The sequence below is a fragment of the Nomascus leucogenys genome, chromosome 6 (assembly GCF_006542625.1).
Source record: "Nomascus leucogenys isolate Asia chromosome 6, Asia_NLE_v1, whole genome shotgun sequence".
Taxonomy (NCBI): Eukaryota; Metazoa; Chordata; class Mammalia; order Primates; family Hylobatidae; genus Nomascus; species Nomascus leucogenys.
In genome coordinates, this window is record NC_044386.1 from 55,888,517 (window position 1) to 55,914,886 (window position 26,370).

At 44.9% G+C, this 26,370-nt stretch overlaps 2 long non-coding RNA genes across 2 annotated transcripts in view; one reads left to right on the top strand and one right to left on the bottom strand.

Moving 5' to 3' along the window:
- LOC115835464 lies at positions 1-2,597 on the top strand. The gene is made up of 2 exons (XR_004030450.1): positions 1-987; positions 1,655-2,597. It is a non-coding gene; the product is annotated as an uncharacterized LOC115835464 (long non-coding RNA).
- The window catches only part of LOC115835465, a 27,461-nt gene continuing 3,542 nt past the window's right edge, over positions 2,452-26,370 (bottom strand). Inside the window, exons 2-4 of the long non-coding RNA XR_004030451.1 lie at positions 5,712-5,943; positions 5,472-5,619; positions 2,452-4,439 (exon numbers count right to left, since the gene is read on the bottom strand). This is a non-coding gene — a long non-coding RNA (uncharacterized LOC115835465). The remainder of the gene's footprint in view (positions 4,440-5,471; positions 5,620-5,711; positions 5,944-26,370) is intronic.

Sequence of the window (26,370 nt, forward strand, 5' to 3'; positions counted from 1 at the left end):
CTCAAGTGATCTGCCCACCTCGGCCTCCCAAAGTGCTGGGATTATAGGCATGAACCACTGTGCCCAGCCAAAAAGAATCCTTTTGTAAAATACAGAAACACTGCAAACCTTTGTAAATCTTTTTTTTTTTTTTTAATGAGATGGGGTCTCCCTGTGTTGCCCAGGCTGGTCTTGAGCTCCTGGGCTCAAGAAATCCTCCCACCTCGGGCTCCCAAAGGGCTGGGATTACAGGGTGTGAGCCACCGCACCCAGCCATGAAAACTTTTGTAAATCTTAACTATCGTGTTCTGCTTAAAGTGAGGAACACATAAAGTTTCCTGTGCTTTGTTTTTGTAGCAAGAACTACATAGTTTGTATCTTTACTTTACTGAGTCTATGAGATTTGAGAATTTGATTTCACTTTTTGTAACTTAACAAAACCCACAGAAAAGGACGTTAACTTAGCAGATAGGACCAAGGACTGAATGACTGCTGACAAAAAGTGTTTGGTCTGTCCTTCACTTGTTGAGCTACAACCATGGATTACACTTCTCAGCTGAGCTCTCAAAGAGCTCTATGCCCTGTGAAAAGCAGTGGCTGAGTTGGATGAACACATAACATTGTTAATTTTGCACTGGGAAAACAGATTCCGACAGGACAACAGACCACAATGTAAAACCTTGGCAGTTCTTTGGTGTGATATATTTTAATTAATATTTGCAAATAATCAGAGTTACTTGGGTACATAAGCCTGTGTTTCACAACTATGGCCAGATGCAGCCTTTTGATCTGTTTCAGGAAAAGACCTATTATTCCACTAACAATTATGCTGCCTTAGAAACATAATGGGAGTGTAACTGAAGAAAGCATATCTCAGAAGGGTTTGATATGCAGAACTGGAAGCTATTGTAATTCCTCCATACATTTCCATTAGCTATGCCTTATGTAATGTGAGTCAGATTTTTACAACTTAGAGTTCCCATCACTGTTTTTTTGCCACATCACCGGGTTTCTTATTTCACTGTTTTCTTTTCAACTTTGGGTGCTTTATTTCCATTCTCTAAAACTAAGTTTCTTGCTCTTACAAGACTTAGTGTTCCTCTTGAACCCAGGTGTCCCACCTGACAGTGTTTGTCTTTGGTAGACTTTCCAGAATAGCCATAGTCAAGTTCAGACACGTGAGCTTCTCTCTCATTTTAATGTGAGGAAAATCATCTTTCAGAGACAAGGCACCGCCTAGAAATGTATGTCCAGGTAGGAAAAAACCTTTTTAAAATGGCTGGTTGTTCCTGATCAGATTTCTCTGCACACTGGACTTCATAGAGTAAGTGTGGTAGACAAAGAGACCACTGCACAACCACCAGTGAATATCATTGCTAAGAAGACTCTGGGTCGTGTTTCTCAGCCACTCTCACAGCTTTTGTAGAATTAATCATTTGATTTTGAAACAAGCAGTTAGCTAAATCTATTTTCCTTTTATGCATATATGTTAATTGGCTCAACTTAATATGGTGTTCTTACAGAATATGAGCCCATTTGAAATAAGGTTTTAGGCAATTTTGCTGTTGGCTCTGATTTGTATATAGCAAATTTAAAGTTACAGAGTGTTTCCTAGATATAAGATTAGTTCATTTGGTTCATTTTGTCTTTGAACCAAGCCAAGCTCATGAGCCAGTTGGTTATTAGTCGTAAATGAACACACATCACTATATGCTATGTTGAGGGGAGGCAAGTCTGATCTCCAAATAATTGATAAAGCTTAATATCTCTGTAGCCAAAATACAATTTGCAAACCCTAACTCCAGATATGTTGTGTGAATCTTGACAACCAGGGCTTGAGATTTGTTTTACTGATTGCCAATCAGGTATATTATTTGTGATGTTCGTGGGAGCATGCACATTAGAAGACAGTGTTGTGGGGGTTCCTCAGTATTGAATTACATGTGCACACTCAGGCCCGCCAGTCATTGAATTCTCACTTGTAAAGGGTTTAACCTGCTGTTCCAATCATTGAGGACCAATTTGATTTTTTGATAAGATTGGAAAACATTTATGGAGACTTTCCCAGTTAAATCTATGACAGTGTCCACTTAAATAGTGCAATTTAGTGTATTCTCAGATAACTGCAACACAAAATTGAAATATGCCAGTATGTCATCTTTCTACCTGGAAGATACTGTATATTTGGAAAGTTTATGCTTCTCTCAATAAATACATGTTATTAAATAAGCCATATCACAGTTTAAGAAATTGTATATACTTTATCATATGCCCTTTCAGAAACCAGGTATTTTGCATATGATTGATTTTAGAAAGATTTTGAAGCTGGGGTTTGTCCATGTTAATTAAGATCAAAGTATATATATATATATGTATGTACTGTATTTGCAACTTTCAAATTGTAATTTCCTATACACTTATTAAAGTGTTGTTTTGCCATGTGGTTTATTAAATAAAAATGTACAGTCCCTTAAATATCTGCTCTTTTTATTAAGTAATATTAGTAGGCCTAAAAACATTGTTCTTAAAAACAAAAGAAAATGTTTTATAACCTATCTAGTTTTATAATGTCATTTTATAATGCCCTCTTATATGTTTAAGAAATAAAACTGAAAAAATCTTCTAGATAGTATAGAAAGATTTATTAAAAGAACCTTTCTCTTTTGGTATCAGTCACATGCAGTGACCCTACAGTCCCATCAACAGTGGCAGAAAGGAAAGAAAGAAGCCGCTGTAAAATAGACTGGTGAGGACCAGCAGGAAGTCTGAGAGTAAGAGCCTGCTGACTCTCCAATCGTGTGGACCAGTCCACACTATACCTCCCAGGCCAAATCTGGCCTGCAAGCCTGTTTTATTTGCCCCAATAACTAAGAATGATTTTTACATCTATTAAAAATAAATCACTGGGTGCAGTGGCTCATGCCTGTAATCCTAACATTTCGGGAGGCCGAGGCAGGTGGATTGCTTGAACCCAGGAGTTCAAGACCAGCCTTGGTAACATGGTGAAACCTCATCTCTACAAAAAATACAAAAATTAACTGGGCATGGTGGCACATGCCTATGATCCCAGCTACTCAGGAGGCTGAGAGATAGGAGGATCGCTTGAGCTCAGGAGGTCTAGGCTACACTGAGCCATGATGGTGCCACTGCTGTCTAGCCTGAGTGACAGTGAGACCCTGTCCCCACCCCCCCCAAAAAAACAGTAGAGTAATATTTCATGGCATGTGAAAATTATATGGACTTTAAGTGAATTTCTGTGTCTATAAAGCGTTACTGGAACACACCACACTCATTCAGTTATGTATTGTCTATGGCTGCTTCCATGCTACTGTGGAGAGTTGCGTAGTGTCATAAAATATTTACTATCTGGCCCTTTATAGGAAACGTTTACCAACCCCTGGTGTAGAGTGTTTTAAGACTATAACAAGCTGGGTGCGGTGGCTCATGCCACTTTGGGAGGCCGGAGTGGGCACTTGAGGTCAGGAGTTTGAGACCAGCCTGGCCAACAATGGTGAAACCCTGTGTCTACTAAAAATACAAAAATTAGCTTGGCGTGGTGGCAGGTGCCTATAGTCCCAGCTACTTGGAAGACTGAAGTGGAAGAATTACTTGAACCCAGGAGGTGGAGGTTGCAGCGAGCCGAGCCGAGATCACACCACTCCACTGTAGCCTGGGCAACAGAGTGAGACTCCGTCTCAAAAAAAAAAAAAAAAAACTTTAACAGCGTATATGGATGCAGTGAAGTCTCCTAGAACCTGCTTGCAAGTTTTTGTGACTGGCAAGTCTGAAGCCACCTGAGTCACCAAAGGTTCTTTCATACCTTTACCTTTTTTCTCATTTTAATCTTCCTTTGGGTTTGGGGCAGAATATAAGAAGAGAGTAGCAAGATTTCAAATATTATTCATGTGCCGTATGCTGTAACATCACTAGCAAAGCATTTTTCTTACTAGAACACCATGATCACCAGAATCATTTAAGTATACTTTTCAACATAAAAGCTTATTCAGTTGATTTTTAGATTTTTCACTTGTTATAACAAAAAGTTAGAAAATAAAAATATGTGTAGAGTACCTTATGTAATTTGTGCCAATTGGGAGCCCACAAATGATGTTCTTTAAGGTTTTTAAGTTTCCTAGCAAAAGACAACAATATTTAATAAATATTGTAATAAAATATAGTTGTAAATATACTAGTATAGACTGAGCCTGTAATCCCAGCACTTTGGGAGGCTGAGGCAGATGGATCACTTTGAGCTCAGGAGTTGAGCCCAGCCTGGGCAACAATGGTGAAACCCCATCTCTACAAAAAATAAAAAAATGAGCTAGGCATGGTGGCACGTCTGTGGTCCCAGCTACTTGGGAGGCTGAAGCTGGATAATTGCTTGAGTCTAGAAGGCAGATGTTGCAGGAAGCCAAGACTGCACCATTGCACTCCAGCCTGCTGGGCGACAGAGTGAGATCCTGTTTAAAAAAATAATAATAATATATATATATATATATATATATATATATATGTATTATATATACTAGTAAAGATTGAGATGTTACTTATTATTTGATTGTCTACCTAGATATATTTCTATTTTGATGTGTCATTTTTTTTGGTCCATGTCAGATGTTAAATACTAATTTGGGGTAACAGTCTTACAAGCTCTTGTTTATGCTAAACTTTAGTATATTCATAGAGTAATATTTTTTGGCTATATTTCGACTTCAACTATGGTCCCATAATAATTGCTATAAGCTATGAAATAGACTAGGCACAAATAGAAAGTATGAAGCCTTATAACAAAATATAATCTCTACATGAGTCATGTGTTTAAGATAGGAGGTTTTAAAATCTAATGTTATCACCAAAAATAACATTTTCAAGCAGGATTCTGGTTTAACAGGCTCTCATGTAACTTTTACAGAGCACTACAAATTAGTTTGGCCCATGGGTCTTACCCTAAAACATGAAGAGGATACTGTGAGTTATCAAATTGCTTCCATGTCTCCTGGACTTAATTTTTTTTTTTTCTGGTTGGATTTTCAAATTCCTATTGTCTATGTTTCACTTGCCAGTTTCTGCATATTGGTTTGTGGTTAGTTGGTGTTTGTTTGTTTGTTTGTTTTAACACTTTTGTCACTTCAACAAAATGCTGATGCTATGGGAAAAATGTGTATGGATTGGTTTTTCTCCAAAATATACTGAGCTATTTCTTGGTAAGAGAGTAGGATTTTTTATAGTAGGAAAATTTTAGAGACCTCATGAAAGCAAGGCTAGCCCTGAAGCAAGACAGACCATCTCTGCTCCCTTGACTCTCCTAGCATTTGAAGATCTGACCCCACTTCCTTTCCAGAGGAAACCTGCTAACAGCTTAAATGGTTACAGCGGTATTTACCTTTGAACAGTGATCACAGTGAATGTTTGACTTCAATCAGGGCATGAAGGACTGAAGTGAAGGTAAGAAATGTTTCCTGGACTTCCATTCATTAATCTGTCATACTCACCTGTGAAGGCTATGGGGCAATTCCTAGTTCCAACATGTTCTTTTTCAGTTTACAACTTGACTGGAGTTTCAGTGTTAGCACAAGTCTAGTCAATCCTCTTTTTGCTTCTTTATCTAATATTTTCCAAAGTCCAGGATATTTTTTAAACCTTAAAACAAAGTGTTATATAATTTAGTGTATTAGTCATTGACGTGTATTTGGTTTTAGAAGTGTTTCTGATCTAGACGTGGTGGCTCACACCTGTAATCTCAGCACTTTAGGAGGCTCAGGAGGGAGGATCGCTTGAACTCAGAAGTTCAAGACCAGCCTGGGCAGCATGGTAAAACCCCATCCCTACAAAAAATTAGCCAGGCATGATGGTGCGTACTTGTAGTCCCAGCTACTTGGGAGGATCCCTTGAACCCAGCAAGTCGAGGTGGCAGTGAGCTGAAATTGTGCTGCTGCACTCCAGCCTTGGTGACAGAGTGAGATCCTGTCTCAAAAAAAGAAAAAGAAATGTTTCTCATCTTTAAGATACCATGATATTGAAATTTTGACATCTCAAAAAGTTGGTTCAGGCCGAATGCGGTGGCTCACACCTGTAATCTCAGCACTTTGAGAGGCCGAGGCAGGCGGATCACTTGAGGTCAGGAGTTTGAGACCAGCCTGGCCAACATGGCATGGCAAAACCCCGTCTGTATTAAAAATACAAAAAAAAATCTGGGCATGGTGGCATGTACCTGTAATCCCAGCTACTCGGGAGGCTGAGGCAGGAGAATCGCTTGAACCCAGGTGGGTGGGGGTTGCAGTGAGCTGAGATTGCACCACTGCATTCCAGCCTGGGCAACAGTGAGACTCTGTCTCAAAAAAAAAAAAAAAAAAGTTGGTTCAAGTGGTTGGAAATGTTTTTTTCTTTTTCTTTCTTTCTTTTTTTTTTTTTTTAATTTTCTTTAGGCAAAGTCTCACTGTCACCCAGGCTGCAGTGGTGTGATCTTGGCTCACTACAGCCTCATCCTCCCGGGTTCAAGAGATTCTTGTGCCTCAGCCTTCTGAGTAGCTGGGATTATAGGCATGCACCATCATGCCCAACTAATTTTTGTATTTTTAGTAGAAATAGGGTTTCACTACGTTGGCCAAGCTGGTCTTGAACTTCTGGGCTCAAGCAATCCACTCGTCTTGGCCTCCCAAAGTGCTTAGGATTACAAGCATAAGCCACCGTGCCCAGTGGAAATGGTTTTTTCTGAAGTAGATTGAGACTATTCCAAATGTCATCCATTTTACAATTATTCAACCAAGGATTGACCTATGAAGACCATCTGCCTGCCACTGAACATGCTATGAAATAGAACACACAATAGCAGTGGGTTTTTTTTTTTTTTAAGTTAAACAGGAAATAAAACAATGTTATGTTTTTGGAGGGCTTCTTGGGCCATAGCCTCACTCCTGTAGATAGAAGATCACACTTGTCTCCCATTAGGAATGGCTTCAGAAATTGTGACCAGGAGGATTAAAGTCCATCCTCTTGGTAATGACATGCAAAGTCCTGATCTGGTCACTGCTTACCTAGTCACCCTGCAGTTCTAACCTTTCCCACCACCACTAGCTTACATCCCATGTGTCAGCCATACCAAACTATAGGCAGCTTTTGGTTAACCAGGGAAATAAATAATTGCTAACACTTATTGATCCCTGACTGCGTTCCAGACACTGCTGCACACTTTGTTTGTTTTTTGAGACGGAGTCTCACACTGTCGCCCAGGCTGGAGTGCAGTGGTGCAATCTCAGCTCACTGCAAGCTCTGCCTCCCGGGTTCACGCCATTCTCCTGCCTCAGCCTCCTGAGTAGCTGGGACTACAGGCGCCCGCCACCACACCCAGCTAATTTTTTGTATTTTTTAGTAGAGATGGGGTTTCACCGTGTGAGCCAGAATGGTCTCAATCTTCTGACCTCATGATCCACCCACCTCAGCCTACCAAAGTGCTGGGATTACAGGCATGAGCCACCATGCCCAGCCGTGCTCTTTGTTTTATTTAATGTTCATGATGGTAATGTGAGGAACATTGTCCTTCTCACCAGGAGGGTTTAAGTGACTTGCCCGAAGTCATCTAGTTAGAGTTGTAATGCAGGAACAGAAAGCCACAGACAACTCTTAAATAAGTTATAACTAGTTATATGTAATACAAAAGGGATTCACTGTAGATTAATGTAGTCAAAATCAACAAGTTTTAGATAACAGACATATAAACATAGTGGAAGTATAATACTTTAGGAATAGGAGATTACACTTCCTTTTCACACCTGATCTTTTTTTGTGAGAGGGTGGGGCAGTTCTATGTTACAGTGAACATGCACTCACTGGTCATAGCAGTTCCCCAAATCTTCAGCCAATGAACACATGGTTTTGGGAAACGGAAAGGAGGCTAAGTCAGGGAGAAGGAGCTGTGCCTACAGCTGGGCCATCATCAGGACAGGGTGGAGACAAAAGGAAATAGCTCAGAAATGCTGCATAGACAATGTGAACCCACTGGAAACAAAACAAAAGCATAAACCTTTGGTAATTCACAGAAACACCCAGGAAGGCACTGAAGTTTCTACAAGTCACAGAATTAGACGTTAAAACTGATCTCATCTTGTTTGAGGAATGGGTAAGATCCAGCTGATATCTGGGTTAGTTACTAGGTAGCTCCAAACCAAATGCTTAGATGTTTTCCTTGTGAGGTCACACAGAGTCAGGGACTCAGCAGGCTGCCTGGGTTTCCATCCTGGCTCTCCCTGGCAGTGAGATTTGTGGAAAGTTACTGAACTTCTCTGTGCTTCAGTTTCTCCATCTGAAAATGGGGATAATAATTGTCTCTACCTAATGTGACTTTTATGAGGATTAACTGAGCTATATCACAAATATACTGAGAACACACAAAACTCAAATGTTAGCTATTATTACTACAAGTTGATTTTTCTTTTATTTGTTGTTGTTGTTTGTTGTTGCTGTTGTTTTTGAAACGGAGTCTCACTCTGTCATCCAGGCTGGAGTGCAGTGGTGCGATTTCAGCTCACTGCAGCCTCCGCCTCTGGGTTCAAGCAATTCTTCTGCTTCAGCCTCCCAAGTAGCTGGGACTACAGGCACACACCACCAAGCCCTGCTAATTTTTGTATTTTTAGTAGAGATGGGGTTTTGCCATGTTGGCCAAGCTGGTCTTGAACTCCTGACCTGAAGTGATCCACCCACCTCAGCCTCCCAAAGTGCTGGGATTACAGGCGTGAGCCACCGTGCTTAGCCACAAGTTAATTTTCACAAACGCATCACCTACTATTATTTTTACTTGACTAAGTGAGCATTGCTCGTCTTGCAGCTCGTCTTTGCCCCCCTTCTTTACCTAGAAGATCTTATTCCTCAACTTCTGTACCTCACTAAAACTAACGGCTCCTTAACGACTTCACTCCAGAAGCATCACCTCCAAGAAGGCTTTCTTGCTCCTGCATGTGAATGAGGCCTCCATGGTTTGGTGCCTCCATCACTTGGTCACCATGGAAAGCCATGGTGTCAATTACCCACAGCCACTGGGGCAGGACCTAGGTCTTTGAATCTCCAGTGTGGGAGACAGTGAACGTTCATAGGCTACAAGAATGTCCCCACAGTTGGGGATTCATTAAATATCTATCTCTGCACAGAAAATTTTTAAAGAGCCCTAAGAACCCCCACTGTCAAGGCTCTGACCTGTCTCCTATAATATAACTGAAACCCTATCATAAAACTGCCCTTCTATAAAAATATTCCAGATTTGCCATCTCCCAATTACAAAGAATTGGGTTTTTATACTTAAGAGTATGTGTAGTTATATACTATAGCTATGCAAGTCTTTATGGTTTGTTTTATCTTTTTTTTTTTTTTTTTTTTTTTTTTTTTTGAGACGGAGTCTCACTCTGTTGCCCAGGCTGGAGTGCAGTGGCGTGATCTCGGCTCACTGCAAGCTCTGCCTCCCAGGTTCACGCCATTCTCCTGCCTCAGCCTCCTGAGTAGCTGGGACTACAGGCACCCGCCACAACACCCGGCTAATTTCTTTTTGTATTTTTAGTAGTGGTGGGGTTTCACCGTGTTAGCCAGGATGGTCTCGATCTCCTGACCTCGTGATCCGCCCACCTTGGCCTCCCAAAGTGCTGGGATTACAGGTGTGAGCCACCGTGCCCGGCCTGTTTTATCTGTTTAAGTTTACAACAAAAATTAGATACCTTTCTGAAACACTCCAGACAATAATATAATTACAGCTAATAGTGTTAATGGCCAGCAGTTATTATCACTTACAGAACATGATAATCTCCCTGTCAGCCCAGTGGTAGCACTGAGCTGGTTCACAACAATTCTAGCCTTGCTAATAACAGTTTGTTTTTTTAATAACGGACTGTTTTTTTAAATGAATTAATAAGGTGACTATTTTCAGCTTGAAACTGTGGGAGAGCTCACTTACTACTTTTCTTTTTAAAGAGACAAGGTCTCACTGTCACCCAGGCTGGAGTGAAACAGTGGGATCATGGTTCACTGCAGCCTCGACCTCCCAGGCTCGAGCAATCCTCCCACCTCAGCCCCCCAGATAGCTAGGACTGTAGGCATGTGCCAACATGCCCAGCTAATTTTTTGATTTTTTTTTTTTGGTAGAGATGAGGTCTCCCTATGTTGCCCAGGCTGGTCTTGAACTTCTGGGCTCAAGTGATCCTCCTGCATTAGGTTCCCAAAGTGCTGGGATTACAGGTGTGAGCCAACATGAAAATGGCTGACACTACTTTCAAAGTATTAATGAATTTAAAATCAATAATCTTTATCTTCACTGTTAAAATATTTAACCAAGTATAAACACATACATTGGATTAAGGGACAGCCAGGCACAGTGGTTCACCCCTGTAATCCCAGCACTTTGGGAGGCCAAGGCAGGAGGATCACATGAGCCCAGCGGTTCAAGACTAGTCTGAACAATATAATGAGACCCTGTATCTAAAAATAAAATAAAATGAAATAAGAGACAGAAGAACTGGTTCTGGTCCCAGCTTTGCTAAACGTTGCTCTCTGGACAAGTTCCTCTGTTTTGCTAGGCCTCAGTCTAGATGTCTGTATAATGATAATAAATGTTGATTGAGTGTTCCACACTGTACTTGCCAAGCACTATTCTAAAAGCTTTTTCGGTGTTAGCGAATTGTTAGCAACAGTTCTATGAATTATTATTACCCCTGATGTACAAATGAGGAAACTAAGGCAGAGAAAGATTAGGTAACTTCCCAAGGTTAGCTAATTAGTAGCAGAGCTGGGATTCCAATACAAATTGGTCTGGGTCAGCATTCCCACTCTTAGCCTTTATGGTGAGATTCTCCAGCTGGGACCAACACTGTTAATTATCTAGTGCAGAATTGCGTGACACTCTCATATGCCTCCTAAGGAGGCTGGGTGGCTGCCCCAGGCCACAGAGAGAACCTGCCTGCAGGGGAAGCTGTGTGGGTAGGGCGGATGTGAGTGAGGAGGGCCCAGTGGGAAGGAGCCTGCTCTATCAATAATGGCCCAATTGTATGTACACTACTTTCACTCTGTCCCCATCTCTCCTAGAACTACCAGAGGCTTTCTGACTTTTTTTGCAAATAAAGACCCTGAAGGAGCTATGCTCTTACTGTCTCTTCTCTTGTCCACTTTGTTAGTGAGCCAGCATGCTGGGATATTAAGGAGAGGGTTTGGATCCAGGCTACAGTGGGTTCAGTTTCAGCTGTATGAACTTAATAGATGTGTGATCTTGGGAAGGGTCGTAAGCCTTTTTCTTCAGCTGTACAACAGAATAACACCCTGAGCTTCATTCACAAGGTTGCTTCAGGGATTAACTAAAATAAAGTGCACACAACATCTAGCATAGCTGGGTGCGGTGGCTCACGCCTGTAATCCCAGCACTTTGGGAGGCTGACGCGGATGGATCACCTGAGGTCAGAGTTCGAGACCAGCCTGGCTAATGTGGTGAAAACTCGTCTTTACTAAAAATACAAAAAATTAGCTGGGCGTGGTGGTGGATGCCTGTGATCCCAGCTACTCAGTAGGCTGAGGCAGGAGAATCGCTTGAACCTGGGAGGCCGAGGCTGCAGTGAGCTGAGATCACGCCATCGCACTCCAGCCTGGGCAACAAGAGCAAAACTCCATCTCAAACAAAAACAAAACAAAATACAAAATTGGTAAAGTGGGTGTAACTGAAATGCAGGTTGGTTGCTCGTCACGTGTACAGTCCAACAAGAGTAAGGCCAGATATTTAAAAAGTGAATTTATTGCAAAGCTGGTGTGAACCCTGAAAATCTGAGACAGGTCTCAGTTAATTTAGAAAGTTTATTTCGCCAGAGTTGAGGATGTGCACCAGTGACAAAGCCTCAGGAAGTCCTGACGACATGTGCCCAAGGTGGTCAGAGCAAAGTTTTCCCTTTTATATGTGCTAGGGAGACATGCGACGTCAGGCAACATATGCAAGATGAACACTGGTTCGGTCTGGAAAGGTGGGAAGACTCAAAGCGGGGAGGGGCCTTACAGGTCATAGGTAGGTAAGAGACAAACAGCATTCTTTTGAGTTTCTGATTAGCCTTTCCAAAGGAGGCAATCAGATATGCATTTATTTCAGTGAGCAAAGGGCCCTAAGCAGTTCCTGGCTTGACTTTTTCCTTTAGCTTCATGATTTGAGTGCCCCAAGATTTATTTTCCTTTCACACTAGCTTGGGGAGGGGCACAAATTGTCCTGCCTTCAAATGTGCTGCTTCCCCTCTGGAGCAGAAAGGAGACACTTTGATCAAGTAAGAGGGGAATGAATAAGGGCAGGGGGTCCCACTGCTAGTTTGGTGCCTTATTTACCAACCAGTTGAGTTGGCAGCTTCCTGGGCAGAAGTTGTAAAAGTGGCCAAGTGGGAAAAGGGTGTGCTTTTGCTGTGCCCTCCTGGTGGATGAATGTCCCAAGGCAACCCTCTGGAGGTGAAAGTTCCATGGTGGGCATGACTTGGTCTGCAAATCTGCCAACTCTCAAGAGAGATCTGTCTTGGAGCACACAGAAGAACTTGTCTGCAGGGAGTGTCTGGTGAGGGGGAGGTGAAAGGTTGTATTTGCATTTCTGAAGGGCGAGTAGAAAATAGGGAACAGGGGGAAAGGAGAGAGAAGACAACTCATTTCGGGGCACTCAGTTACATGGGGACTCATAATATTAGCTGACTTCATAGGACTGTTGTGAGAATTAAATGAAATAATGCATGCAAAATGCCTGGCATATGTTAGTATTCAATAAATGGTGGCTATGGTTGTCATTATTCCTATTTATTCCTCAGGGTTCCTGAGCTTCCCTAGCCTCACTAGAAGCTTCTGTGGCCTCACCACCTTTCCAAGGACCCTACTAACAGGTTCAAAATCACAGACTTAAATATACCAGTAGGATGCAGGGTCTGCTTCACAAGCCATCACTCATAATCATCCCAGCTCAAAACATGTCATCAGCTCAGGAGTGACATCCTATCACAGCCCCTTCCCTCATCCTTCCACCAGAAGCCTATGGTTGGAGCTGCTTCTGCAGAATTAGGAGCAGAGCCTGATGAGTCATGAGCAGAAGGACCTAAAAATTCTTAGGAAGCCTCTTGGTTCAATGCATCCACACCCACTCAATCATGGCCTAAAAATAGTTTTTCTCCAGGGAAAGACATAACGAGAGATGTGTGTATGTCGTGTCACAGTGACAGAATGAGAGCTCGGATTGCTAGGGGTTTCTCAGGAGCTGAATCTTCCCCCACTGTTCCCCCACCACATCCCCAGGACAGGCACAGCTGTACTAGCACAGTACGTCCTCCTCCTCCCCTTCCTTCACAATAAGCACCCCACACACATCTGAAACACGAGGTTCACCAACAACTACACCCCATCCTCCAAACTCACCTCCCTCGTCCCTGTACCTGCTTCTCATTTTACAGGTTATCTCAGTAGGAGTGGGAGAGCCTCGATCCCTCACCAAACCCCACACCTCTCCTGGGGACATCTCAATGCCTAAACAGAAACCACTCCACTTTGTAACTTTGCTTTGGATTCATCCTCCCCTTTCTCAGCAGACTTCAATGTTGAACACACCCATAGCCCAACCAAACTGAGTCCACTAGACTATAAGCACCTTGAGGACAGGGCCCATGTCCATCTTGCCCCATCCCATCCTTAGTGACCACCACAATGCAGGGCACAAAGTGAGCCTCAATAAATCTTTGCTCAGTGAATCATGAGCAAATAAATTCAGATTTTAGAGAAGGAGGGGAAGTCTTTCCCTGTTACAGAATCACTGGATTAAGGAATATACTCCAGAACTGTGCTGTCCAATATGGTAATCACTAGCCACATTTGGCCATTTAAATGTTAAAATTAATCAAAATTAAATTCTACCATATGATCTAGCCATTCCATTCTTTAGTATTTACCCAAGAAAAATTAAAGCATGTGTCCAAAGACTTATATAACGATGTTCATAGCAGCTTTATTCACAATGGCTAAAAACTGGGGAAAAAATATTTATCCACAGATGAATGGATAAACAAATCATAGCATATCCATACAATGGAATACTGCCGGGCGATAAGAAGAAATTAATTATGGATAAACACAACGACACGGATGAATCTCAAAATAATTATGCTGAGCAAAAGGGACAGACAAAAAAGAGTAAATACTGTAGGATTCCACTTATATAAAATTCTTAAAAATGCTCAGCATCGTAAGACGGGGCAAAAGTAAAATTCTAAAAAATGCAAAAAAACCTATCATGACTGAAAGCAGGTCAGTTGTTGTCTGGGGGTGAGTGGGAGCAGGGAAGGGTGGGAGGGAGGCATTACAAAGATGCAGGAGGAAACTCGTGTGGGTCCTGCATGTGTTCACTGTCCTGATTGTGGTGACGGTTTCACAGGGGTGTACTCATGTCCCAAAACTTACCAAACTGTACCCTTTAAATATGCAGAGCATGATTTGTCAATTATATCTCAATTTAAAACAAGAGTTAAAAACACTCAATAAGTTTAGAAATTTAGTTCCTAAGTCACCCCAGCCACATTTCAAGCACCCAATAGTCACATGTTGTTAGTGGCTGCCATATTGCACAGCACAGGTATAGCACGTTAACATTATTGTAGAAAGTTCTGTTGAATAGCACTGCTCTCGAATCACAGAAAAACAGAGGGGCAAGGGCCTCAGAAGCTATCTGCACAACCCTCCACAAAGCATAAATATCCAAAAAGACAAAAATCCTGGGCTGTCCCTGTGACCCCACACCTATCCAGGCCTCAGGCCACCCTATGCTCAGCCCTAGCGGGGCTCACTGGGCTGCCTGGGTTCTCAGTTCCATCCCTCTGTGCTCCATCATCCTCCATTTCCAATCTTCCATCTTCTGATCTCTCCCAAGCTGGAGGAACAACAAACTAGGCCACCCTGACCTTTAGTCTACCTCTGGCACTGCCCTGCTTCCACCCCTCCTCTCACAGGCAAAGTCCCTTTTGTCCATTGTATGAGTCCATTCTCACATTGCTATAAAGAAATATCTGAGACTGGGTGATTTATAAAGAAAAGAGGTTTTTTGGTTTTTGTTTTTGAGACAAGAGTCTCGCTGTTGTCGCCCAGGCTAGAGTGCAGTGGCTTGATCTTGGCTCACTGCAACTTCTGCCTCCCAGGTTCAAGTGATTCTCCTGCCTCAGCCTCTCGAGTAGCTGGGATTACAGGCACCTGCTACCACGCTGGCTAACTTTTTGTTGTTGTTGTAGTATTTTTAGTAGAGATGGGATTTCACCATGTTGGCCAGGCTGGTCTCAAACTCTTGACCTCAGGTGATTTGCCCACCTTGGCCTCCCAAAGTGCTGAGATTATAGGTGTGAGCCACCGCGCCTGGCTAAGAAGAGGTTTAATTGGCTCTTGGTTCTGCAGGTTGTACAGGAAGCATGGCAGCATCTGCTTCTGGAGAGGCCTCAGGGAGCTTCCAATCCTGGTGGAAGGCTAAGCGGGAGCAGGTGCATCACATGGCTGGAGCAGGAGGAAGAGAGAAGCCGGTAGGGGCTCAGTCCTATTCCAAAAGGCTCAAAAGTAGAGAAGCTGACAGTGCAGCCTTCAGTCTGTGGCCAGAGGCCTAGGAGCTCCAGGCCACCAGTGCAAGTCCCTGAGTCCAAAGGCCGAAGAACCTGGAGTCTGATGTCCAAAGGCAGGAGGAACCACAGGAGAAAGATGAAAGCCAGAAGACTCAGCAAGCCAGCACATCCCTCCTTCTTCTGCCTGCTTTGTTCTAGCCACACTGGCAGCCAACTGGATGGTGCCCTCCCCTACTGAGGGTGGGTCTGCCTCTCCCAGTCCACTGGATCAAATGTCAGTCTCCTCTGGCAACACCCTCAGAGACACACCCAGAAATCATGTTACCAGCCATCTAGACATCCCTCAATCCAGTCGAGACATCTAATATTAGCCATCACATCCATCGATCTATTTTATTTATTTATTTATTTTGAGACGGAGCTTCGCTCTTGTTGCCCAGACTGGAGTGCAATGGCGCCATCTTGGCTCACTGCAATCTCCACCTCCTGGGTTCAAGCAATTCTCCTGCCTCAGCCTCTCGAGTAGCTGGGATTACAGGCATGCACCACCACGCCTGGCTAATTTTGTATTTTTAGTAGAGATAGGGTTTCTTCATGTTGATCAGGCTGGTCTTGAACTCCCAACCTCAGGTGATCTGCCCAGCTTGGCCTCCCAAAGTGCTGGGATTACAGGCATGAACCACCATGGCTGGCCCATCGATTAATATACTTTGGATTTCATTGTCTCCACTTGACCAAAATTTCTCCCCTGCGGTCACCAATGCTATTCCAAGTGACACAGCCACTGGACATGTTTCAGCCCTTTAAGTTACTAGATTTAAATTTTTTATTTTCTTTTATCTTTTTTGAGACAGAGTTTTGCTCTTGTTGCCTAGGCTGGAGTGCAGTGGCACGATCTCGGCTCACCGCAACCTCCGCCTCCTTGGTTCAAGCAATTGCCCTGCCTCAGCCTCCTGAGTAGCTGGGATTACAGGCATGTGCCATCACACTCGGCTAATTTTTGTATTTTTAGTAGAGACGAGGTTTCTCCATGTTGGTCAGGCTGGTCTCAAACTCCCAACCTTAGGTGATCCGCCCACCTTGGCCTCCCAATGTGCTGGGATTACAGGCGTGAGCCACCATGCCCGGCCTTTTTCTTTATTTTCAATACATAAACCTTCATGCGGTCCAAAAATCAAAGCAATCTAAAAAGACAGTGAATAGCTCATCCTCCTGCTCCCGTTGTCCTCACTGTCTGTCCCCTAATAAGTAACCACTTGTATTAGCTTCTTGGATGTCTTCTTCCAGAGTTTACATCCCCAAGCCTCTTCTCCGCCCACACACACACAAAGGAAGGTACAACACACACACCTCCTGCTAGCGGCTTTGCCCCGTTCACTCCAGAACCTATCTCAGCCTCTCCCAAGGCAGGACTTGCAGAGCTGCCTCCGGCTTCCGTGCAGCTGAGTTCTCACTGGCCCTGCCCGTTCTGACCCTGTGACCAAGGTGCCCTGGAGACACCTCCTTGCTTCCGTGCCTGCACTCTCCTGGCTCTCCTCTCACTTCTCTGACCACTTCCTCTGGCTCCCCAACCTCCTCCTGCTCCTTAAATGCTGGAGCCCTCCAGAGCCCAGTCCTTTCTTCTCATGCCCCATGCTCAGCCTGAGGAGGCTCACACTTTCCTGGCGAGGGCCCGTAGGGAAGCAGCAGCAGAAGGCATGAGAATGTTTTCATCAAGTACAAGCTATTTGAGTTGCCGGGGAGCCATCTGCCTCCACTGTTGCCACCGTGGCCATTTTCACAGCTGCCAGAAAAAGAACCCGAGAAGGAAGGACTGTAGCACAAAGGTCACACTTGGTACTTTTATGGGCGTCCTTTTAGTTTCCTATATCCTCATATTTGCGGAAGCAGGATCTTTGCTTTCCTCCTAATCAGAACAGCAAAGCAACTAATAAGCAAAAGAATCTCAGAAAAGGGCTGGGCATGGTGGCTCACGTCTGTAATCCCAGCACTTTGGAGGGCCGAGGTGGGTGGATCACTTGAGGTCAGGAGTTCGGTGATGGTGGTGGTGGTGGTGGTGATGGTGATGGTGATGGTGATGGTGTGGTGGTGATGGTGATGGTGTGGTGGTGATGGTGATGGTGATGGTGTGGTGGTGGTGGTGGTGGTGATGGTGTGGTGGTGGTGGTGATGGTGGTGATGGTGTGGTGGTGATGGTGGTGGTGGTGATGGTGATGATGTGGTGGTGATGGTGATGGTGTGGTGGTGGTGGTGATGGTGTGGTGATGGTGATGGTGTGGTGTGGTGGTGGTGGTGATGGTGATGGTGGTGGTGTGGTGGTGATGGTGATGGTGTGGTGGTGGTGATGGTGATGGTGATGGTGATGGTGTGGTGGTGATGGTGATGGTGTGGTGGTGGTGGTGATGGTGTGGTGATGGTGTGGTGTGGTGGTGGTGGTGATGGTGATGGTGGTGGTGTGGTGGTGATGGTGGTGGTGTGGTGGTGGTGATGGTGATGGTGTGGTGGTGATGGTGATGGTGTGGTGGTGGTGATGGTGTGGTGGTGGTGGTGATGGTGATGGTGTGGTGGTGATGGTGTGGTGGTGGTGGTGATGGTGGTGATGGTGTGGTGGTGATGGTGTGGTGGTGGTGATGGTGTGGTGGTGGTGGTGATGGTGTGGTGATGGTGGTGGTGTGATGGGTGGTGGTGGTGGTGATGGTGTGGTGTGGTGTGGTGGTGGTGGTGGTGGTGTGGTGATGGTGGTGGTGGTGTGGTGGTGATGGTGATGGTGTGGTGGTGGTGGTGGTGATGGTGTGGTGGTGTGGTGATGGTGTGGTGGTGGTGGTGATGGTGTGGTGGTGATGGTGATGGTGGGTGGTGGTGGTGATGGTGTGGTGGTGGTGATGGTGATGGTGTGGTGGTGGTGGTGATGGTGTGGTGTGGTGATGGTGTGGTGTGGTGGTGATGGTGGTGGTGGTGGTGGTGATGGTGGTGGTGATGGTGATGGTGATGGTGTGGTGGTGGTGGTGATGGTGTGGTGGTGGTGGTGATGGTGTGGTGGTGGTGGTGGTGGGTGGTGATGGTGGTGGTGGTGTGGTGATGGTGTGGTGTGGTGGTGATGGTGATGGTGTGGTGGTGATGGTGGTGGTGGTGGTGGTGATGGTGGTGGTGGTGGTGGTGGTGATGGTGGTGATGGTGTGGTGGTGGTGGTGATGGTGTGGTGGTGGTGGTGTGGTGATGGTGTGGTGGGATGGTGGTGGTGGTGGTGGTGGTGGTGATGGTGTGGTGGTGATGGTGATGGTGTGGTGGTGGTGGTGATGGTGTGGTGGTGATGGTGATGGTGTGGTGGTGGTGGTGGTGGTGGTGGTGATGGTGATGGTGTGGTGGTGATGGTGATGGTGTGGTGGTGATGGTGATGGTGATGGTGTGGTGGTGATGGTGGTGGTGGTGGTGGTGGTGATGGTGGTGGTGGTGGTGGTGGTGGTGATGGTGTGGTGGTGGTGGTGGTGGGGTGGGGTGGTGGTGATGGCGGTGATGGTGATGGGGTGGTGGTGGGGTGGTGGTGGGGGGTGGTGGTGGGGTGGGGTGGTGGGTGGTGGTGGTGGGTGGTGGTGGTGGTGATGGTGGTGGGGTGGTGGTGATGGTGGTGGTGGTGGCGGTGGTGGTGGGTGGTGGGTGGTGGTGGGTGGTGGTGGTGGTGATGGTGGTGGTGTGGTGGTGGTGGTGGTGGTGATGGTGGTGGTGATGGTGGTGATGGTGGTGATGGTGGTGGTGATGGTGATGGTGGTGGTGGTGATGGTGGTGGTGATGGTGGTGGTGGTGATGGTGTAGTGGTGATGTGTGGTGCTGGTGATGATGGTGGTGGTGATGGTGGTGATGGTGGCAGTGATGGTGGTGATGGTGGTGGTGGTGATAATGGTAGTGGTGGTGGTGATGATGATGGTGTGGTGGTGGTGATGTGATGGTGGTGTGGTGGTGGTGATGGTGATCACGATGGTAGTGGTGGTGGTGATGGTGGTGGTAGATGTCAACTGGGAGTACAGGGCAGGAGCAGCAGTGACTGGGCTTGATGTGGATCAGCCTCTGGGCTAGCTTAGACAAGCTACCTCAGTTCCCACATTTGCACAGTGGGCTTCTGAGTAATATATTAATATAGTGTGACCACACATGACAAGTACTCAATAACTACACGTTTTCCCTCCACTTCTAACCCTCCATCTCCCAGGTATTCCTCCCCCCAGCTAGGGCTAGCCGTCCTCATGGCCAGATGAGTCGTGGAGGCTCAGTGTTTCCAGTAACTTTGCACCCTCTGCTGTCATGCTTATGCCTCTAGCTGGCAGGTACCTGGAGAAGCTGAAGCCTCAGGTACCACTTAATCTTAGCAATGGTGAAGAAAGTGAGGGTTTTGTTCATTTTGGATACAGTTATTCTTTATAAACCAATGAAACAATAAATATGCCAGAAATTCCCAAATTATAGAAACAATTCTATTCAATGAACAGAAGACAGCAAAACCAAAGAGGAATCATATTTAATAAATTCTGCTAAAAATATGGATGAATTGATGAGGAAAAATGAAAGTTGATTCATATCTTTCACTTTATGCTGGAACAAATTCTAGATTCTGATATTCTGTGGAACAGCATAAAAAACTAAGTAGGGGAGGCATAAAAAAGCATTTTGGAGCAGCCAGGTACAGTGGCTCTCAACTCTACTCCGAGCACTTTAGGAGGCCATGGAGGGAGGACCACTTGAGGCCAGGATTTGGAGACCAGCCTAGACAACATAGTGAGATCCCATCTCTACAAAATTTTTTAAACTTAGCCTGCCATGCCTGTAGTCCTAGCTACTCGGGAGACGGAGGTGTGAGGATCACTTGAGTCCAGGAGGTCGAGGCTATAGTGAGCTATAACTGCACCACTACACTCCAGCCTGGGTGACACAGTGAGTCTCTGTCTCTAAAAATATATAAATAAATAAAAATTAACAAGTTTTCTCAAATACATTGGAAAAAAATCTGCATGTGATATCCCTGTCTTGGAAATACACCGCATGCATTTGTCTCTTTTGTTCACAGCTGTACAAGCCCCTAGTACCTCATAGTAGATGCTCAATATTTTCTTCAATGAATAAATTACCATCGTTAAGGTTTTATAATTGCTGTAATAAAGGAAGGGATTTATTTCTGTCTAAATATTTTCCCAATTTATTTGACCATGGAACTCCTTCAGAAAAGTTTTCACACCCAAAGAAATAAGAGAAAATCAGCTTGGAAAACACTCTTCAGAAGAAAACAAACTTATCACAACTTGGGAAGAAATATATGTAATACTATGGGTAATAGAAAAAAAAGTTAGAGTTAAAAATGGAAAAGCGTAACCAGAAGAACGTTCAAGTATATTTCAATAGAAAATAATAAAAATTAAGATTAAAAAATAGGCCAGGTGTGGCAGCTGACACCTGTAATCCCAGCACTTTGGGAGGCCGAGACGGGTGGATCATTTGAGGTCAGAAGTTCGAGACCAGTCTGGCCAACATGGTGAAACCCCATTTCTACTAAAAATACAAAAATTAGCCAGGCATGGTGGCAGGCGCCTGTAGTCCCAGTTACTCTTTGGACTGAGGCACGAGAATCGCTTGAACCCAGGAGCTGGAGGTTGCCGTGAGCTGAGATTGTGCCACTGCACTTACAAGGCCTGGGCAACAGAGCAAGACTGCAGCTCAAAAAAAAAAAAAAAAAAAAAAGAAAAAGAAACAAAAAAAAGTAACCATTAGAATGGGAGAAACTGTGACAACCTTGACAGATTAAAAAATTTACTAATAAATATATAGAGATCAAATATAGATACATAAAGAGAACATATTTGGCTGGTGCAAAAGTAGTTGTGGTTTTGGCATTAGTAGTAATTATGTAATTAACAGTAATGGCAAAGACTGCAGTTACTTTTGCATTTAACCTAATTGTCTGAATACGGAAAGGCCACCTTGACCAGGTAGTGTGTATAAGAGGAAATCATTGTCAAGCATTTTAAAGGAAAATGTTTTGTTTCACTAATAACTAAAGAAATGTAAATTAATCCACTTTGGTACTACTGTTTTGCAAATGTTCAATCAACAAGCTCTTTAAAACCTACCATTTTAAAAGTCTACCATTGAATGACTTAGGAACGCATTTTGACGCGTCGTTGGGTGGCTATCAATTTAATTTGTGCAGTCTTTCTGAAGAACAATCTAGCAACATTTATAAAATAGGGCATTAAAATAGTTATATCCTTTGGCCAAATTATTCCTCTTATGAAGATTTTTCCCACGGATATATTAAATTAAAAGTAATTGCAAAAACCCAATTACTTTTATACTAACCTAATAATTCAAGGGAGGAAAAAAACACATCGAAGCAAATGTTTGCGTAGGGCAAGAACACTCGGGGCGAGAGGGAGGCACGCCCTCTAGTGGGGAGAATCCGAATTACCTGGAGGTGTTTTGGGGTTTGTTTTTTGGTTTTGTTTTTTGCACCCTATACCTGCTTTTCTTCTTTCCCAAGTTTTCGATTTCTTCCCTCACTCTTGCCTAATTCTACTGGTTAGAAATCCCACTCTACCATTCTATCTGTAACTTTTTTAAACTTTATAATTGAAGTGTTAAATGTATTTTTAAAATTTATTTTAAATATATTCCCAATCTCTGCCTTCATTCTCTGGGCCTAAATGTACCATTATCCTGACATCTAGCACTATCAAATGTTTTTTCTGTTTTGACCTTTATATATGATTATGATTATTTTATACCTGGCTTCGTTTGCTCAACATTATGTTCATAAAATCTATCCATCTGGCCGGGCGCGGTGGCTCATGCCTGTAATCCCAGCACTTTGGGAGGCCGAGGCGGGTGGATCACAAGGTCAGGAGATCGAGACCATCCTGGCTAACGCGGTGAAACCCTGTCTCTACTAAAAATACAAAAAATTAGCCGGGCGTAGTGGCGGGCGCCTGTAGTCCCAGCTACTGGGGAGGCTGAGGCAGGAGAATGGCGTGAACCCGGGAGGCCGAGCTTGCAGTGAGCAGATATCATGCCACTGCACTCCAGCCTGGGCGACAGAGCAAGGCTCCGTCTCAAAAAAAAAAAAAAAAAAAATCTATCCATCCATATTGTTGCCGTTTGTAGCTGCAGGTTCTGTTGGCTTGTCTGTTTTTCTGTTAGATATTCCACTGCCTCAATATACTACCATTTATTTTTCCAGCCTATTCTTCGTGGGCATTTGAATTGTTTCCAGTTCTTGCTATTACCTGCCAATAATGCTTTTATAAGCAATCTTGTATGCTTCTTAGTGTCCATGTACTCACATTTTTGTTGAACATACATCAAGGAGTGAAGTTGCTGTGACATAGAATATGCCTATGCTTTAACTTTTTTCTAGATAATGCCAAACAATTTTTCAAAGTTATACCAATTCGCACTTTCTCCAGCAGTGTATGAGAGTACCCGCTGCCCCCCATTTTTGCCAACTTGGCAGGCTGCAGTGCAGTGCATCATCTCATTGCGGTTTTATTTTGCATATTTCCCTAGGGCAAATTTAAAACAACTAAGGTGGGTGGCACGCCCTCTAGTGGGTAAAATCTGAATTACCTGAAAGGGTCTTTACAGCGTATACAGGCTTCCTGGGCTTTCCTCCGTCTTCTCCACCAGTAGTCTCGAAGAATAAAAAGTTGAACATCTTTCATTTATTTATTGTGCATTTGATATCCTCTTTTAGAAATTGCCCCTTTAAGCCTCTTGCTTATTTTTCTACTGACTTTTTAACAGCCCAATCGCTAAGATTTTTTATATTAAATTGTAAGAGTTCTTTATAGATTCTGACAAAAGTGCTTTATCGGTTACATGTGTTTCTGCGCACACCTTTCCACCTATAACTTAAATCAGCTGATTTTCACCTCTATTAACGCGAGTCTCAATCCGTTCAATTTTGTCATATTCAAAGTCGACCAGGAGATGGCGCCCTAGCCTTGCGTCTGAGCCTTCCACAGGCTGTGCCTGAAGTTAAACTAAACCTCCCAAAATATTTTGTAAGGGATGCTAAAGAGATATTAAACTTTCAACCACTATAAACAAGTAGTAGATAGCTAGAGCTGGGCCTCTTGGTGAGAACAACATATTAATCTTTTAGGGGAAAGTGACTGCTCAAAATAAATAAAAAGATCTTTATCACAAGGCAGGAAGCTGGGGTGAGGTTGCCCAGAAACAGGTGAGGACCCAGTAGAATCCATGGAAACGCCCTCTGAGAAGTAACCTACGGGCCAGTTAAGAAAGTGGCACTACCTCGCAGGCCCTGGGATGGCTGTTTCACTGTTTAAAAGGGCACCCGCCAGGGCAGGGTCTCAGAAGAGGGTAGAACAGGGGTTTGGTATTTTTCCACCTCCCTTCCCTTAGTCCTCTTTTTGGTTTTGTTTTCATTCATTATATTTTGTGACTGCTTAAAACTTCTGTCCTCCTGCTTCCTCCCAGCACCCCCCACCCTTGCTGAATGAGTGAATGGATGGCAAGCTCTTAGCCTTCTTGATCTTAGAAATCAGTGCACATAAACCCCACACTCAAAGGAAGACCTCCAGGGAGAGCCCTACGTGTGGAGGAGGCTCCTCCAAGAGGGGGCTCGGGAGTGGGCCTGGTGGCCTGGGCTGGCCTGGCCTGTGTGCATGAGAGAAAGGAAAGGCATCCGCGGCCGAGGGCCATGAACAAGCGGCCGAGGCACACTGTGGGCATGGTGGGAAGGTGACCTCTTTTCTCCAGCTTTCACAAGCGCCTGGCAGCAGCCACTACGTGGACATCGTGAGTGGTTCATCAGCAAGAACACAGGAACATCAAGCCACAGATTCCACTCATTTCCTGGGGTAGCCAAGACAGGGTTTTTACCGCTATGAGTCACCACCCTCATGCCTCCAAGGCCTAGTGCAAAGACGAGCGCATGTGGAATGTGGTGAATGATGTCATCACTGCTGTTCATTCTCACTGTCCAGAAATGGCTCCAGGCTGAGATGCACCCTCAAAGCTTTCCTCTGTTTCACCTTTGTTCAGACCCAGTGCAGGCCCCTTGCAGCCCAGAGGAATAAAGAGATGCCTAGACAGAGGCCATGGCCACTTGTTCTCTTTTGTTTTCTTCACTGGGGAGGCTGAGCAAGCCCCACTATCTGAGCAATGTGGAAATTCCAGCCCTCACAGGGCTTCACACCTTCAAGGGGAAGGACATTGCACCATGAAACTTCCTTGCTCTAGGCCTCCCAGGGTAGGTGTCCAGGGGCTGGGTTCTGGGCTGGCATCAGGTCCCCAGGTCCAGGCGGGGAAACAGCGGGTCTGCTGAGTGGGAGGGGCTGCCTGGGGCCAGGCTCTGCTCCCACTGAGGCTGACCCGATGCAGGGATTCTGAGGCCTGCTGCTCACAACCTGCTGCCCAGACTAACGGTGTCCAGACAGAGGGAGGGTGAGAGATGGATGCTGGGAAAGGGTACACAGCCCTGTGAACGCATCTCTTGGAGTCTGGGGTTTGGAGCCTCTTCCTTTCTTCCTGGTGCTAGTGGTTTGCTGGATCCAGTTTGTACTGCTTGCAAGAGCCAATTGTGGAATTTTCAGAAATTTTGCAAAGCAGTTGCTAAATTGTCATTATTTTTAAAATTAAATTATAACAACTCATGAGAAAATAAGGTTTTTTGTTTTTGAGACAGTCTTGCTTTGTCGCCCAGGCTGGAGTGCAGTGGCACAATCTTGGCTCACTACAACATCCGCCTCCCGGGCCCAAGCGATCCGCCAACCTCAGCCTCCCGAGTAGCTAAGATTACAGGTATGTGCCACCACCCGTCTCATTTTTTAATTTTTAATAGAGAAGGGATTTCACCGTGTTGCCCAGGCTGGTCTTAAACTCTTGAGCTCAGGTGATCCTCCTGCCTCAGCCTCCCAAAGTGCTGGGATTACAGGTGTGAGCCACCATGCCCAGCTGAAAATAAATTATTTAAAAAGCAATAAATACTGAAAACATATCACTTCCTAATTCTTGTAGTATATTTTGCAGTTATAGATATTCTTGAGGCTACTCATGTCTATTGGGTCTGTAGGGTGGAAATATCACATGGCAGGTGCTACTGCACACCTCTTCCCATTCTGCCTTCAGTAACATCTTGGTAGTAGCCTGAAATTGCCCATGGTGGGAGTATTTGTGTCATAGAAATCAGCTAATGCTGTATTGCTTGTGCCCAGAGCCTGTTGTTATCCATTTAGCAGCACACTGCTGCACCTGGCCCACAGCTCCCAGAACCTGAATGTGCAGCAGCTGGGACAGCCAGCCCCAGGGCTTTCCACCTGCTCTGCCAGCTCTGGACTTTTTTCTCAGCCACACCAGAGGGGAGGGAAGCAGGAGCAGGGAGGCAGTGGGAGGGAGAGGTGGTACCATGCCCAGGAAACACCCTTGAGCCCACTCAGGGCACAGCTGGGAAGACCCTGGCTCACTTGCAGGGTAGCAGGACCAATCTGGGGGTGGGGTGGAGGCAGGGGAAACCTGGGTTATGAGGAGGGTGACAAGGTTCGTCTGCAAAAATGAAAGAAGTTCAGTGATGGAGCTGAGGGAAAGTGCGGCAGGCCGGCAGCAGGCCTTGTGCAGCGGGGAAACCACAGGATTCTGCATCCTTCTGACCACAAGAGGAAGGTGAGCCAGAACCCAGCAGAAACGAAACCCCACAGCGCTGGGCTGTTAGTAAAGTGCTGGCGCCTCTCCCAGGCCCCTGGTCCCCCTGCTGGGTAACGGCACAGGAGAAGAGGCAACAGGACCCCCAGGCCTGAGGTGGCCCTCCCAGTGTGTCCCCAAGCTC